Source organism: Bufo gargarizans, chromosome 1 (genome assembly GCF_014858855.1).
Source record: "Bufo gargarizans isolate SCDJY-AF-19 chromosome 1, ASM1485885v1, whole genome shotgun sequence".
Taxonomy (NCBI): domain Eukaryota; kingdom Metazoa; phylum Chordata; class Amphibia; order Anura; family Bufonidae; genus Bufo; species Bufo gargarizans.
Genome location: NC_058080.1, coordinates 694,980,651 through 694,998,890, shown reverse-complemented (window position 1 = coordinate 694,998,890; position 18,240 = coordinate 694,980,651). Strand labels below are relative to the sequence as shown.

Sequence of the window (18,240 nt, the reverse complement as noted above, 5' to 3'; positions counted from 1 at the left end):
TGGCATTGACATCCCACTTGATGAAGGTCTTGGAGAGGTTGGTTCTTACCCATCTCCACCCTATAGTGAGCTCATCCATGGACCCCCTCCAGTTTGCTTATCGGCCTGGCATTGGGGTGGATGATGCCATAATCCACCTTCTACCAGGTAGTTGATTGTGATATGTAGTAGTTAACCATTATTGCATTAAAAGCAGTGGTGTAGGCCGATCTACTCCAGGTGTGGGATTGTTAGAAGATTGAGTTCAGGCCTGAGGAGTTAGGCTACTTTCACACTTGCACTAGCAGGGTCCCGCAGGTTGTTCCTGCAGTAGAAAGTAGAAAAAAAGAATATATAAGACTGGCACTCAATATGTGGGTCATATAAACACAATTTTATATTGCAGCAAAAAAATTAAATAACAACGCTATAAAAATAAGTCTGCTTGGGCCAACTCCAAACATCCACAGTTCTGTATGAATATACCTGTGGATGAGATGGAGTGGGAACAGCAGATAAAAAGACAATGAATCACAATATAAAACGCAATAAAAAAAACGCAATGTAATCGCAGCAGAATACAGGGCCCTATGCACAAAGTCTCTTGAATCACTGTAGTGGAGGGATCTTATATTTATTATACAAAGAACGTCCTTTTAGTCCTGATAATGTCTGCTTGAAAGATGACACTGAATACAGAGCAATATATTTAACCCTCCTCTTATGTTAGGGTCAGAACCGACCCGTTTCAGGTTTTGAATGTCTATAAGTATCACATAAATTTGTTTAAACAATTTTTAAACAATGTAATAGAAAAAGAATCCTTTTCACTAAATTATTAAATACTGTGGTTAAAATTAATACGTTTATGGTGTTAGGGTCAATTCTGACCCAGTTATAATATAGGATTATAGGACACTAATACTGAAATCATAAACACTCTCTCTGCTTAGTAACACTGACAGCCAATCACCTCTCAGCCCTGGGAGCTGTAGTTAGCAAGGGGCCCATCTCTTTGACTGCTTGTCTGCTTCTCTAAATAAAGTAAAGAAACATAGGACCAATACATTTCAGAGTTGCTGACTTGCAGAGTAATCATCTCCAATATGCAGCATGCAAGAGTGAGAAGATTTACAGGAAGCCAAATACTGGATTATATCTTGGATGAAAATGAGGCAGAGGACACAGAGCAGCATAGCGATATGGATGAGCAGGTTTCTGAGGCAGAAGATGAAGTAGAGTATCAACCAGAATACACAGACACATCTGATGAGGAGGCCACCAGTGCTGAACCTGCTGCTGTTCCTGCTGAAACATTCAAATCCAAAAGTGGTAAGATCTGTTGGAGTTCAGAACCTCCTGACTTACATGGCAGGGCAACTGCTGCAGATGTAATCAAAATGACCCCTGGGATCACAAGGTTTGCTGTGACGAGAGTAAGTGACATCAAAACATGTTTTGAACTGTTCATGCCATTGTCACTAAAAAAAAGTGATCATTGCAATGACAAACCTTGAAGGAAAAAAAGACCATGGCAACATGTGGAATGACATAAATGAGGAATGCCTAGATGCTTATATTGGTGTTCTTCTTCTCGCTGGAGGCCACTGATAGTCTTTGGGACAAGTCAAGAGGCAGATATATCTTCCCAGCAACAATGTCACTTCACACCTTTCGAATGATATCAAGAGTTTTCAGATTTGACAACAGAGATACTAGAGCAAAATCTGACAAGCTTGCTCCCATAAGGGATGTCTGGGAGAAATGGGTTCAGCTCCTTCCACTAATGTTTAACCCTGGGCCTTAGGTAACAGTAGATGAACGTTTGTTCCCTTTCTGTGGAAATTGCCCCTTCCAGCAGTATATGCCCAGTAAGCCAGGCAAATACGGCATAAAAATCTGGGCAGCCTGTGATGCAAAAACAAGCTATGCATGGAACCTACAGATTTACACCAGCAAACTCGAAAGTGGCATCCCTGAGAAAAAAACAAGGACAACGTGTAGTCCTTGATTTGACTACTGGACTGCGGGGTCACAATATCACGTCTTGACAATTTTTTTACCAGCTATGACCTTGGACAAGAACTTCTCAGGAGGAAACTCACCATGGTAGGCACAATAAAAATAAATAAACCTGAGCTGCACATTGAAATTTTGCAGGTGAAGGACAGAGCTTCACTTTCTTCAAAATTTGCTTTTACAGACACCACCACTGTTGTTTCATATTGTCCACAAAAAAAAAAAAAAAGTGATACTTATGTCCACTTTTCACAAAGATGCAGCTATGTCATCAAGAAGTGACAAAAAGCCCACAATTATCCTGGATTACAATAAAAACAAAGGAGGAGTGGACAACCTGGACAAGCTGACTGCTACCTATACTTGTCAGCGAATGACCAGGAGATGGCCGATGGCTGTGTTTTGTAACATCCTAGATGTGTCTGCATACAATGCATTTGTGTTATGGACCCACATCCACCCAGGTTGGAACACACAAAAAAATAACAAGCAGAGAATATTTCTCAAGGAGCTAGGAAGTTCCCTTGTCAAGGCACACATTGAGCAAAGGAAACGGGTGTCTCGAGATCCAATCGCTGCAGCCGTGATCAGACAGATGCAGAGTTTATCAAGCACTCCATCCACACTATCAACAACACAAAGAGAATCAGTGCCAGCATCCTCATCATCATCTAGCCTTGCCTCAACATCAACCAGCACAGCCACAGCCACAACTCCAGTGATGCCATCTGATTCTAAAAGAAGGAGGTGTCAGGTCTGCCCCAGCAATAAGGACAGAAAGACACACACATTATGCTTCCACTGTAAAAAATATATCTGCAAAGAACATGCTAAAAGTGTCAGCTTTTGCCACACATGCATCTAAAAACACCCACACAAACACATGCAAGTTCCTGCACAAAGATGCTTTGAAAGTAGTACTTGATTTCTATTGGTTTGCCTTGCTTGATTGTGTGTTGTTTGTTTGACCTTGCAAGTCTACATTTTGTATTATTACTTGCTTTTCATTGTTTATGAACGTTTTATGTAAAAAAAAAGACTTTTGGCTATTTTATTGAAGTAAATATATATGGGTCAAAATTGACCCTAACACCATCAATGTTATTATAGTTAATGTTATTAAAATAAAAAATATATTTAAAAAAAAGTTAAGAGATGTGTTCAAATACTCCTCAGCAACATTCTGGTGACATAACAACCTTTTATTTACTTATAATATTCTATTGAGGTTTATTTTACCATTTTTTTTATTTGAAAATGAGAGGTATGCTATCAAAAGAAAGGTCTAAGGGGTCACACCAAAAATATTAAAACCAATCTTTTCAAGGATAAAGAAGCCTAACAAGGTAACCAAGAGGTAAGAAACAAATTGGATGATAAATAATTGTTCAGAGAGTATTTTATGGCTGATTTAAGACACGGGTCAAAACCGACCCGTTAACATCATGGATAGTAACAGAAAGCTAACATAAGAGGAGGGTTAAAGGCAGAGGTGAAGTCAGACAGGCAATAGGTCAGGGCAAGCGGCACAGGTCAGGAAATCCGGATCAGCAACAGGAGAGTCAAGGCAAGCAGGCAGGGATCAAACAGGTAGCAGAATCCAAGAACACAAGTACAAGTCAGGGACACAAGCGGATATCAGAAACCTTAGCAGGACACAAGGACCTTGACACTGAGGCATCTGGGAAGGGAGCTGAGCCACTTATATATGTGCAGGAGGGCTAGAATTGGTTGGCAAGGTCACATGGTCCAACCCATAAAACACAGGAATTGATGCGCTGGCCCTTAAGGAAATGCTGCAGGAAACAAGCAGCAAGCATGCTGTGGCTAGGGCTGAAAGGAAACACTGGCAGCAGATCACTGCTGAACATGGCACCCGGGACTGCGGCAGTAAGCAGAGGAACAGCGGCGCACAGCAGCCGCTGTTACACATATGTTGTCCTTGGTAGGTCAAACCTAGTGCTGCAAGGCACCAGTGCAAACCACTGAGCCACCGTGCTACCTTATGAGCTACCGTGCTGTCTCTGCTTTGTGGCGCAGACGCTCCTGGTCAGACAATCGGAGGCACGCTACTTGCATGGGCTCTTCAGATGGGTTGGACACTAGAGAAAGGAGCGGCCTCTGGAAGGATAGAGTCAGGCAAGGTGGCCTTCTGGTGTGTGCGAGCAGGCTCTTCAACGACCAGCCAAAAGGTAGCCATGAAAGGCTGCAGGTTAGTGGTCTCTGGACCTCCATGTTCCCAAATAGGATTTGACCAAGCTCAAGGGCCTTGTCAGACAGCAGGTACACAATGAAAGTGACTTTGGACTGCTCAGTAGGAAACATCTACCCATGCAACTCGAAGTGGATCAAGCACTTGTGCCAGAACAGCCTTTATTTTTTGTTACCTTGCTTCACAAAAAGTATAATATCGAGTGATTAAAAATCATATGTACCCCAAAATAGTACCAAAAAAATGGTCACCTTATCCAGTAGTTTTCAATTGTAGGGGTGCATCAGGGGGTCTTCAAATGCAACATGGCAACAATTCTCCCTGTGAAATCTGCCCTCCAAAATCCATATGCTGCTCCTTCCCTTCTGCACCCTGCCGTGTGTCCATACAGCAATTTATGACCACACATAGGTTTCTTCTGTAAACTGTAGAATCAGGGTAAATAAATATTGAGTGTTGTCTTGCTGATAACCCTTGCTGTCTTCCAGGAAAAATGGATTAAAATTGAAAATCTGCAAAAAGAAGTAATATTTTGAAATGTCTCCTCTATTTTCCTTTAATTCTTGTGCAACACCTAAAGGGTTAACAAAGTTTTATTTTAATAACATGAGGGGTGTAGTTTGTAAAACTGGATCAGTTATGGGTGGTTTCTATTATGTAAGCCCCACAAATGAAAATTTGGAAAAAAAAAATTGAAAATTTATAAAAAATGAGAAAAATTGCATCTAAAATTGCACTCCATCTAACATCTTGAAAAAACTAAAATGACATTTACAAAATGCCAACATGAAGTAGACATATGGAAAGTAGAAATGTAAAGAAATAACTATTTTATGAGATATCAAACATGAAATTTTGAAAATTGTGAATATTTGGTAAATTTTAGATTTTTTTTATAAATAAAGGTCAAATATATTGACTCAAATGTACCACTGTCATGAAGTACAATATGTCACAAGAAAACAATCTCAGAATGGCTTGGATAAGTAAAAGAGTTATTACCACGTAAAGGGACACGTCAGATTTTCAAAATTTGCATGGACCTTAAGGTGAAAAATGTCTCGATCCTGAAGGGGTTAACTGTAAAAAAACAAACAAAAAAAACTTTTTTAGAGCCTGAGGTCCATCTTTCTGTCACTTTAGCGGTACAAAAGAATGCAAGGACGAACTTCACTGCAAGCCATCATGTCTGAGCTAGATGGTGTGGGCTGAAATACTGGTCAATGAATGCACTCCAAATTAGTGATCGACCAATATTGATTTTTTAGAGCCGATACCGATAATCTGTGAACTTTCAGGCCGATAGCCGATAATTTATACCGATATTCTGTGAATTTTCATTTTTGAAAATCAGAACTGCCACTGCACCACCAATGGAATTACTTGGGTTGTGGGAGGGGGACCCTGTGGCCACTGCCACCAATGATTAATACTGGGGGGCTTGGGTGGGGGGCGCACAGCGCCACCAATGTCTTTAATGCTGGGGTGGGGGGGGTGCACTGTGCCACCAATGAAGATAACTCTCTCATTAAATCATATACAGGAGGCTGAGGCTGGCTGCAGAATCACATAGCCGGCTCCAGACCTCTATGAGTGGTAGCTGTGATCCGCAACAGTTAACCCCTCAGGTGTGGTACCTGAGGGGTTAACTGCCGCGGATCGCAGCTACCGCTCATAGAGGACGGGAGCTGGCTATGTGATTCTGCAGCCAGCTCCCGCCTCCTGTATATGAATTAATGAGAGAGTTATCTTCATTGGTGGCACAGTGACCACAGCTACTCCCCTCCTCTTGTCCTCCCTCCTCTCATTGGCGGCAGCAGCACGTTCAAAATCCTAAATATCGGCCGATAATATCGGTAAAACCGATAATCGGTCGATCCCTACTCCAAATTGTGAAGTAAGGCTACTTTCACACTGGTGTTTTGGCTTTCCGTTTGTGAGATCCGTTCAGGGCTCTCACAAGCGGTCCAAAACGGATCAGTTTTGCCCTAATGCATTCTGAATGGAAAAGGATCCGCTCAGAATGCATCAGTTTGCCTCCAATCCGTCTCCATTCCGCTTTGGAGGCGGATACCAAAACGCTGCTTGCAGCGTTTTGGTGTCCGTCTGACGAAATTGAGCCAAATGGATCCGTCCTGACACACAATGTAAGTCAATGAGGACGGATCCTTTTAATATGACACAACCTGGCACAATAGAAAACGGACCCGTCCTCTATTGACTTTCAATGGTGTTCAAGACAGATCCGTCTTGGCTATGTTAAAGATAATACAAACGGATCCGTTCTGAACAGATGCAGACGGTTGTATTATCTAACCGGATCCGTCTGTGCAGATCAGTGGCGTCGCCAGGGGGGGGCCAGAGGGGGCCACGTCCCCCCCTACATCAAGCTGTGCCCCCCCATGTGCCCCCCCAACTAAAATGTCCCCCATTTATTTTGATACTAGTGTTGGTCTGTGCTGCCTGCTGCGCACTGTGTAGGCACTCCTACCGGACATCTAAGTTCACACATCTCAGTCTGATGATCTGACTGAGTCTTGGTGCCCGGGTGCCGTACTGCCGTTGCGGTCTCTCTCACTCTCTTCTAGTCTCACTGTCCACCCACTGCCGCCGCGCCACAAGCCCCGCCCTGCTACATCATAAGCCCCGCCACGTCATAAGCCCCGCCCCAGCCCCATACCAGTTGAGTCAGACTCAGTGGCAGTGCTGTGCATCACCTAGTCGAGACTAGCTCAGCTGATCTGAATTCATTCAACTACTGGCAGCAGTGCGGGAGGCGCTCCTGCTCCTCCTCCTAGGCGTGTGACGTCACCGTGAGCAGCCCGCCCACTGCCTGTATGAGGCACCGACGGGGGGGACTATTGTCTCCAGTCTGTTTTGCTGACTATTCTCCATAGCATATCTGTGTATAAAACATATTTTATGAATTTTTTGTGATCCATTGATGATCTAATAAAGTATTTATATTTCTACTGGGCATTCTATGGTTGTTTTTATAGCAGCATTTATAGGTTTATATGATTGGTTCTCTGGTTGCCCTTACCTACGGTATTATAGTGAGGCCCTTTTTTCTTTTTTCGGTTCTATGTTAATATATTGCCTGTAATCTGGCCTGGTGTGGCCCTACCGATACCAGACAGGCAGACGGACTGGACTGAGACTGACCTAGTGGTGACGGTGTGTAGCAAGCAGGACACTCAGGTTAACTTAATAATATAAGGTACTACAACTTACAAGTAGTGAGTGAGTGGACTGACTAAGGCTCTTTCTATTCTAAGGGTACTTTCACACTTGCGGCAGTGTGATCCGGCGGGCAGATCCGTCGTCGGAACTGCCCGCCGGATCCGCCGATCTGCTGCTGACTGAAAGCATTTGTGAGACGGATCCGGATGCGGATCCGTCTCACAAATGCATTGCAAGGACGGATCAATCTCTCCGCTTGTCACGAAGACAGACAGATCCGTCTTGTACATTTTTTCACATTTTTACCGGTCTTCACAGGCCGGAAGGACCGATCCGGTATTTTGAATGCCGGATCCGGCACTAATACATTCCTATGGGAAAAAATGCCGGATCCGGCATTCAGGCAAGTCTTCAGTTTCTTTCGCCGGAGAGAAAACCGTAGCATGCTCCGGTTTTATCTTTTTGCCTGATCAGTCAAAACGACTGAACTGAAGACATCCTGATGCATCCTGAACGGATTACTCTCCATTCAGAATGCATGGGGATAAAACTGATCAGTTCTTTTCCGGTAACCCCTGTGACGGAACTCTATGCCGGAAAAGAAAAACGCTAGTGTGAAAGTACCCTAACTAGAGAGATTAGATCTGACTGTGCCTAGGGCTCTTTCACACTTGTGTTCTTTTCTTCCGGCATAGAGTTCCGTCGTCGGGGCTCTATGCCGGAAGAATCCTGATCAGTTTTATCCTAATGCATTCTGAATGGAGAGAAATCCGTTCAGGATGCATCAGGATGTCTTCAGTTCCGGACCGGAACGTATTTTGGCCGGAGAAAATACCGCAGCATGCTGCGCTTTTTGCTCCAGCCAAAAATCCTGAAGACTTGCCGCAAGGCCGGATCCGGAATTAATGCCCATTGAAAGGCATTAATCCGGATCCGGCCTTAAGCTAAACGTTGTTTCGGCGCATTGCCGGATCCGACGTTTAGCTTTTTCTGAATGGTTACCATGGCTGCCGGGATGCTAGAAGTCCTGGCAGCCAGTTAAATGAAAGTGCAGAACCCCTTTAACTTTTAAAATCGGGAAGATTCAGGGGCAGCCGCCAGCCAGCTTTCCTCTCAGTCGGATCCGGAAAAACGCAAGTGAACTGAAAGCATTTGAAGACGGATCCGTCTTCAAAATGCGTTCAGTGTTACTATGGCAGCCAGGACGCTATTAAAGTCCTGGTTGCCATAGTAGTAGTGGGGAGCGGGGGAGCGGTATACTTACAGTCCGTGCGGCTCTCGGGGCGCTCCAGAGTGACGTCAGGGCGCCCCAGGCGCATGGATGACGTGATCACATGGCACGTCATCCATGCGCATGGGGCGCTCTGACGTCATTCTGGAGCACCCTGGGAGCCGCGCGGACTGTAAGTATACCGCTCCCGAATGACGTCAGAGCGCCCCATGCGCATGGATGACGTGCCATGTGATCACGTCATCCATGCGCCTGGGGCGCCCTGACGTCACTCTGGAGCGCCCCGAGAGCCGCACGGACTGTAAGTATACCGCTCCCCCGCTCCCCACTACTACTATGGCAACCAGGACTTTAATAGCGTCCTGGCTGCCATAGTAACACTGAACGCATTTTGAAGACGGATCCGTCTTCAAATGCTTTCAGTTCACTTGCGTTTTTCCGGATCCGACTGAGAGGAAAGCTGGCTGGCGGCTGCCCCTGAATCTTCCCGATTTAAAAGTTAAAGGGGTTCTGCACTTTCATTTAACTGATGATCTATACTCTGGATAGATCATCAGCTTCTGATCGGCGGGGTCTGACACCCAGGACCCCCGCCGATCAGCTGCTTGAGAAGGCAGCGGCTCTCCAGTAGCGCCGCGGCCTTCTCACTGTTTACCGCCAGCCCAGTGATGTCACGAGTTACGACTAGTATCAACTAGCGTGGGCGCGGCTAAGCTCCATTCAAGTGAACAGAGCTTAGCCGCGCTCAGGCTAGTTGATACTAGTCGTGATGTCAGTCACTGGGCCTGCGGTAAACAGTGAGAAGGCCGCGGCGCTGCTGGAGCACCGGTGCCTTCTCAAACAGCTGATCGGCGGGGTCCTGGGTGTCGGACCCCCGCCATTCAGATGCTGATGATCTATCCAGAGGATAGATCATCAGTTAACCCCTTAGGGACACAGCCTTTTTACACCTTAAGAACCAGGCCATTTTTTGCAAATCTGACCAGTGTCACTTTAAGTGATGATAACTTTAAAACGCTTTGACTTATCCAGGCCATTCTGAGATTGTTTTTTCGTCACATATTGTACTTCATGACACTGGTAAAAAAAAGTTCAAAAAAAATATTTTTTTTTGCATAAAAAAATGTCAAATTTACCAAAAATTGGGAAAAATTAGCAAATTTCAAAGTTTCAGTTTCTCTACTTCTGTAATACATAGTAATACCCCTAAAAATTGTGATGACTTTACATTCCCCATATGTCTACTTCATGTTTGAATTATTTTGGGAATGATATTTTATTTTTTGGGGATGTTACAAGGCTTAGAAGTTTAGAAGCAAATCTTGAAATTTTCAGAAATTTACAAAAACCCAATTTTTAGGGACCACTACAGCTCTGAAGTCACTTTGCGAGGCTTACATAATAGAAACCACCCAAAAATGACCCCATTCTATAAACTACACCCCTCAAGGTATTCAAAACTGATTTTACAAACTTTGTTAACCCTTTAGGTGTTGCACAAGAGTTATTGGCAAATGGGGATGAAATTTGAGAATTTCATTTTATTGCCTAATTTTCCATTTTAACCCATTTTTTCCACTAACAAAGCAAGGGTTAACAGCCAAACAAGACTGTATCTGTATTGCCCTGACTCTGCCGTTTACAGAAACACCCCATATGTGGCCGTAAACTACTGTACGGCCACACAGCGGGGCGTAGAGTGAAAGGTGCGCCGTTTGGTTTTTGGAAGGCAGGTTTTGCTGGACTGGTTTTTTGACACCATGTCCCATTTGAAGCCCCCTGATGCACCCCTAGAGTAGAAACTCCATAAAAGTGACCCCATCTAAGAAACTACACCCCTCAAGGTATTCAAAACTGATTTTACAAACTTTGTTAACCCTTTAGGTGTTGCACAAGAGTTATTGGCAAATGGGGATGAAATTTGAGAATTTCATTTTTTTGCCTAATTTTCCATTTTAACCCATTTTTTCCACTAACAAAGCAAGGGTTAACAGCCAAACAAGACTGTATCTTTATTGCCCTGACTCTGCCGTTTACAGAAACACCCCATATGTGGCCGTAAACTACTGTACGGCCACACAGCGGGGCGTAGAGTGAAAGGTGCGCCGTTTGGTTTTTGGAAGGCATGTTTTGCTGGACTGGTTTTTTGACACCATGTCCCATTTGAAGCCCCCCTGATGCACCCCTAGAGTAGAAACTCCATAAAAGTTACCCCATCTAAGAAACTACACCCCTCAAGGTATACAAAACTGATTTTACAAACTTTGTTAACCCTTTAGGTGTTGCACAAGAGTTATTGGCAAATGGGGATGAAATTTGAGAATTTCATTTTTTTGCCTAATTTTCCATTTTAACCCATTTTTTCCACTAACAAAGCAAGGGTTAACAGCCAAACAAGACTGTATCTTTATTGCCCTGACTCTGCCGTTTACAGAAACACCCCATATGTGGCCGTAAACTACTGTACGGCCACACAGCGGGGCGTAGAGTGAAAGGTGCGCCGTTTGGTTTTTGGAAGGCATGTTTTGCTGGACTGGTTTTTTGACACCATGTCCCATTTGAAGCCCCCCTGATGCACCCCTAGAGTAGAAACTCCATAAAAGTTACCCCATCTAAGAAACTACACCCCTCAAGGTATACAAAACTGATTTTACAAACTTTGTTAACCCTTTAGGTGTTGCACAAGATTTAATGGAAAATAGAGATACAATTTCAAAATTTCACTTTTTTGGCAGATTTTCCATTTTAATATTTTTTTTCCAGTTACAAAGCAAGGGTTAACAGCCAAACAAAACTCATTATTTATGGCCCTGATTCTGTAGTTTACAGGAACACCCCATATGTGGTCGTAAACCGCTGTACGGTCACACGGCAGGGCGCAGAAGGAAAGGAATGCCATACGGTTTTTGGAAGGCAGATTTTGCTGGACTGGTTTTTTTGACACCATGTCCCATTTGAAGCCCCCTTGATGCACCCCTAGAGTAGAAACTCCAAAACAGTGACCCCATTTTAGAAACTACGGGATAGGGTGGCAGTTTTGTTAGTACAAGTTTAGGGTACATATGATTTTTGGTTGCTCTATATTACACTTTTTGTGCGGCAAGGTAACAAGAAATTGCTTTTTTGGCACCGTTTTTTTTTTGTTATTTACACCATTCATCTGACAGGTTAGATCATGTGGTAATTTTATAGAGAAGGTTGTCACGGACGCGGTGATACCCAATATGTATAAATTTTTTTTTATTTATGTACGTTTTACACAATAATTTCATTTTTAAAACAAAAAAAATGTTTTAGTGTCTCCATAGTCTAAGAGCCATAGTTTTTTCAATTTTTGGGCGATTATCTTAAGTAGGGTCTCATTTTTTGTGGGATGAGATGACGGTTTGATTGGCACTATTTTGGGGTGCACATGACTTTTTGACTGCTTGCTATTACACTTTTTGTGACGGAAGATGACAAAAAATGGCATTTTTTACACCGTTTTTTTTTTTTTTTTTTACGGTGGTCATCTGAGGGGTTAGGTCATGTGATATTTTTATAGAGCCGGTCAATACGGACGCGGCGATACCTAATATGTATACTTTTTTTTATTTATGTAAGTTTTACACAATGATTTCATTTTTGAAACAAAAGAAATCATGTTTTAGTGTTTCCATAGTCTAAGAGCCATAACTTTTTCAGTTTTTGGGCGATTATCTTGGGTAGGGTATGATTTTTGCGGGATGAGATAACGGTTTGATTGGTACAATTTTGGCGTAGATGCGACTTTTTTGATCACTTTTATTACCTTTTTTGGGAAGTAAGGTGGGCAAAATTCCAATTTCATCATAGTTTTTAATTTTTTATTTTTATGGCGTTCACCGTTCGGGTAAAGTAACATTACCGTTTTATAGATCAGGTCGTTACGGACGCGACGATACCAAACATGTGTAGGGAATTTTATTTTTTTCATTTTTAATCAGTGATAAATGTGTTTTTTGATTTTTACTTTATTTTCACTTTTTTCACTTTTTTTTTGACCCAGACCCACTTGGTTCTTGAAGATCCAGTGGGTCTGATGTCTGCATAATACAGTACAGTACAATATATATTGTACTGTACTGTATTTTACTTACACTTTGTCTGAACAGATCTATGCTTTCAGCACAGATCTGTTCAGAACCATGGACAGCAGGACGCCTGAGAAGGCGTCCTGTTGCCATGGGAACCTTCCCCGTCTGCTCAGTAGTGTTCAGAACTGCGCAGACGGGGAAGGGTAAGGACGAGGCTTGGGGGGCTGCCTGGAAGCTCTCTCCCTCTCCATTCGGGGGACTGCAAAGGCACAGCAGCCCCCCGATGGGAGAGGGAGGGAGCTCCCTGAGCTGTTAACCTTTTCCATACAGCGGTCCGTACGGACCGCTGTATGGAAAGGGTTAAACGGCTGACATCGCATCACCGATGTCAGCCGTTTATACCAGGGTGCCAGCAATGTGCTGGCACCCTGGTATACCCACTAGACGCCAACGATTACGCAATGGGAGGCGGGCGGGGGATCGCGATCCCGCCTACCGCACCGCCCGCCTCCCGCACCGCCCGCACCGCCCGCAACCCTCCCCCTGCACCTCCCACCGTGCTCAAATAACTCAGGGGTGCAGGGGGGAGGGATACTGGAAAAAATTTTGAATCCTAAAGTTTCTGATCCCCGCGGTCAGGGACCGCGGGGATCAGAAACTGCAGAAATCGCAGCAAACCGCAGGTCTGAATTGACCTGCGGTTTGCCGCAATCGCTGACATGGGGGGGTCACGGGACCCCCCCGCGCATTTAGCCTAGGTGCCTGCTCAATGATTTGAGCAGGCACCGGGTTCCGATCACTGCCAGCCGCACGGCAGTGATCGAAAATGCACAGGGCGTACATGTACGCCCTGTGTCCTTAAGTACCAGGGCACAAGGGCGTACCTGTACGCCCTGTGTCCTTAAGGGGTTAAATGAAAGTGCGGAACCCCTTTAAAGTTACTGTCAGTGCAGCCTGGATGATTACAGTGTTTACTACTTTACCGTTTAGAGAAATCATGTTCAAATGTGAGTGGTGGGAGGGTGATCTGTGGATATCATGAGTCATTACACTGTTATAGGGGGGAAGGATCTGTGGATGATACTCTTATAGTGCTATAGGGAGGGGGATCGGGGGTCTGTGGATGTCATGACACTGTTATGGGGGGGGGGCGGGGAATCTGTAGATGACACTGTTATAGGGACGAGGATCTGTAGATGACACGGTTATTGGGGGGGGGGATCTGTGCCAATCTGTGGATGACACTGTTAGGCTCCATTCAGACATCCATAACAGCGGCAATGTACGGGTCCGCATTTCCGTATCCGCCAGCACGTCGTGCTGCCCTATAGAAATGAATGGGTCCGCAATTGCGTTATGCAAATTTCGGATGTGTGAATGAAGCCTTACAGGGAGAGGGATCCCGGTATGACACTGATATGGGGTGGATCTGTGGATGACACATATAGCATAAGATGCTATAAACGGTATGTCATCCACAGATCCCCCTCCATAAGGGTCATCCACAGATCCCCCTCCATAAGGGTCATCCACAGATCCCCCTCCATAAGGGTCATCCACAGATCCCCCCCCTTAAGGGTCATCCACAGATCCCCCTCCATAAGGCTACTTTCACTTGCGTTTGGAGCGGATCCGTCTGGTGTCGGCACAGAGGGATCCGCTCCTATAATAATACTGAGTACAAGTACTTCAGGTGCTCGCCGATAGCGATACTATCGGTTCATGCCATGTGACAAAGAGAAGGGGACTTGACACAGCTGGTAGATGCTGTATCTTGAGTAATTCCAGCATGCCCAGGCAGCTAGGACATGTTGAGATCTGAGTGATTGGGGTTTTTCTTCCCTATTGCGGTTTTAGGTATTGGGTAAAGTATCGTAGCATTTCTAAGCATACTTGTGTAAATGTATCGTTGTTATGGCTGCCCCCCCCCTACTTTTGTCCTGGCCCCCAGTGTGCCCCCCCCCCCCCCCCCAAATTTGAAAGCTAGAGACGCCACTGGTGCAGATCCATGACTTATCCGCACCAAACGATAGTGTGAAAGTAGCCTAAGTAACAAAGCTAAAACCCGCCTTGTACCTCACATTGATTCAAAGCTCCCCCATTCATTGCTGAAACTGCTCTGCTAGATGTATTTCAAGCTAAAAGCTCACTGGGCATGTCCTTTCTGACGCAACTCTCTCCATGTTAGAGCTTAGAGACCATGTCCTTTCTCAGGCAATCTGTCCTTTCTGCTGCAGCTCTCGTCACAGCTTATAACAGTAGATTCAGCTGTTGGCAGTAGAATATTGAAACTAAGCATGTGTGACCGACCACCTCAGCAAGGGGGACATAGAAATTGAATAACACTGTGGCTTTACTACTGTGGAGGTGGAGCTGCCAGAGGGCCATATTAAGGCCATTGAAATGGTGTATCTCACCCAAAGGAGCCTGGGTGAGAACAGGAAAGGCTGGGAAAATAGTTTTTTCCCCACTGTCTGCAGCAGCTAGGCTGGTAATGAGGTTACTTAGCAGCCAGCTGAGGAGCTCAGGTAAATAAGGACTGAGCTCCTCAATCAGGGCTCCCTGTATGGGGAAGGAGCAGGCTGCACCAAGGCCTGTGGGAGCCGGGACCCTCTAACCCTGTATGGGCTGTGTTTTGGGGAGCTGCGAGACCCAGATCCCGATAGAGAGGGAGAAATACTGAATAGTCAGTGGCCAGACAGCCGAGGATTTGTGTTTATGATTTATGTTTGGTCTGCTGTTAAAGTGACAATAAAGCTGGTCGTGGCCAGTTTGCACCCAAAATCTGCAGTGTTGGAGTGGCTTCTTGAGTTGTGCCAACTATCTAAGCGGAGAGGACGGCAATCCTGGAGAGCTAAGTGACCCCGAGATGCAATTACAAAAGTATTCAGATTCAGATCCCGATTTGATCATTTTTTTTCCCACCGTCACATATTAACATGTAACAGGTGCATTTCAAAGTTTTATTTCACATTTGACTTAAATCGGAAACATATGAAAGGTTGAAAAGTGTGTTTTCTCATGTATCAGTCATATGTGAGCTAAGCCTTATTTTTTTTTTTGCTTTCTTTTTTAAGACCATTGCTTTTAATAGCGCTAAATTATTGATGATTTACAATTACATTAAAAAAAATGTCTAAGAAATGAATGTAATCTAAAAATGAACATTAGCCCTGAGCTTTAAAGGTACAAAGTCTACGTGAGGCTAGGTTTCTTGATTGTCGAAAAAATGCTTCAATGTGATTGAGTTGCTTCAGCCATATAGATAGCGATAAATCTCTTATCGTCTTCTCCAAACCACATTTTCCACAATGTGGACTTAGAGGACGTACTCACATTATTCATCCTTTATTGATAAGATCAGAACTGATTAAGATAAAATAGTAAGTACAGCAAGTACTGTCATTTCTGTCAATGTTGAACCTGATTACGTCAACAAAAAGGAAACCAACAAATTAAAACGAGAAAATGCACCTAAAACTTGAATCAGGATAGAACGCAGCTCTCTAAAATAAAATTCCGCTTCTCTATACTCCAGAACAAGAAACACAGGACTTGTACTGCCACTCTAGTTCGGATCGACTTTATTTTTACCTCTCAAGCAGCCAGACAGTGTAGGCACTCTATGGTCCCCAGCTTCTCTGATCACAAATCAATTCATGTCCAGAGTGTCTTGGGCAATGGTTTTCCATCATGCCCAGGCTCATGAAAGCTGAATTGCACTCTATTGAAACAAGAGGAACTACTGGCAGAGATTAGACAGGCTTAAATTGTCTGGTGGAATGACAAATGCTTGTTTGAGCAGATAAGTGACTGGTGGAAGTATGTTAAAGTCCAGTTTTGCTGCTTCTTTCAAGCCAAGAGCAGACAACAGGCATTTGAGAAGAAGGACTTAAAAGAGCTGCGGTATCTGCAAGATCTCCATCAATGTGGCTGCAGCATCCGAGACGAACTGAAGGAGACCAAAAAGGTCCTGAAAAGTGTTTTTGAGGACAAATCTAAGCAAATCAGTGGATAATCTGGAGAGGGGTGAGAAATTTAACCTGTTCTTTTTCAGGAAACTCCATGCCGGCCACACAACCAGCTTCTCCAATGTTATGACCACAGGGTGGGCCCCACTGGTCAAACCAGAGAGTGTGGATTCTCTATGTCAACCAAGGGGTGGCAGCCACTAACCCCTAGGGTGTTATTCAGCACTCAGCACAGGAAACAGGACAAAACGCAGCAAGAGAGAAACTGAACCACTACCTACAGGATTAGATAATATGGTTGACAGCTGACTCACAGAGTCAAACAACAGGTAACACTCCGATAGCTCAAGTTGTAGTAAAAACCGCTGTTAATGTGAACCAAGTCCAATAGCAGACATGGTGGTGAGAAGTGGTATTGCAGAGAAGACTAGAGTAAAGGCAGCAGATGATGATGAAGGCAGAAGCTGAAGCGTTGTCAGACAAAAGAGAGAGGTCAGAACCTGGTATCATCTAGTAGCGTAGTACAGAAGATCAGACAGGCTCAGGGTCAGACAGGTCCAGTAGTCGATGCAAGTGGCAGGCAAACAGAATGGTCTAACAGGTTGGGTCAAACACAGAAGATCAGAACAGAACACCTTTGCTATTACTGATAGTAACTCAATGCTCAGGCAACTTTCTGGAAGAGGAAGCCACCATTTAACCTTGTAACTCTGCCCAGGGGCCCTGCTGGGAGACAGGAAGCACACAACCCTGGAAGGATAAATGACAGAAAGCAGTGGGGACATGCCCCTATGGGACGCCAGCATGAAATGGAGCACAGAGGCAGCATGGCCAGAGTACACGTCTGGCAGGCACACACCTGCCACATCTGGAGAAGACAGAAGCAGGCAGAGAGGCAGCAGCTGCTGGGGATATGACAGGTGAGACAGCGGGAGAAGGCCCAAGCCTAACAGTAACTCCTTGTAGCTGGCCAGCTAAGACCTGTCCTAGGTTGCTAGTATAGCTTATATGTGCATACAGCTAGACCTGCTAATAACCTTAATACAGTTCCTATTAAGCAGAGTTATTTACTGTGATATCATATATATTTTGTGTTCACAGAAGCAGAAAAAGATAATATGCCTTTAAGATTCATTTTGTAATGTAAGGTAAGCTCAGTGACACAGCAGAAACAGAAAGTATAGTGTTAATCTGTTGTTGCTGAGCAGAGGTCTAGACCAATCACATACAGCCTGTCTGGGAATTCCCCCAGCTCCTGCTGCTAGAATCATTATTCACCAGAGACAGGAGCTGAAGAGACATTCACTCCACTGAGAGCTGAGTTTTTTGGGGAACAAGAGGCCAGTATAGGTATTTAAAACAGTTATATAATGTTCATATTGTTAGTATTGTGTTTAGAACTGTATACTGAACTAGATATATATGTGTATACTTACAGTTCCACCAAACTACAATTGCAACCATACAAATGGTAAACATACAAACCAGATTCCATACAAATTGCATACAAACTGAACTGCTCAAACCAGATCATAAGCAATTGCATACTGCAAACTGCAAACCAAGTTGAGCAATCAGCACTATTAGTTA

At 44.3% G+C, this 18,240-nt stretch overlaps 1 pseudogene; it reads left to right on the top strand.

Annotated features, from left to right (window-relative positions):
- Positions 1-1,085: 1,085 nt before the first annotated feature.
- LOC122929621 lies at positions 1,086-16,697 on the top strand (annotated as a pseudogene).
- Positions 16,698-18,240: the final 1,543 nt, after the last annotated feature.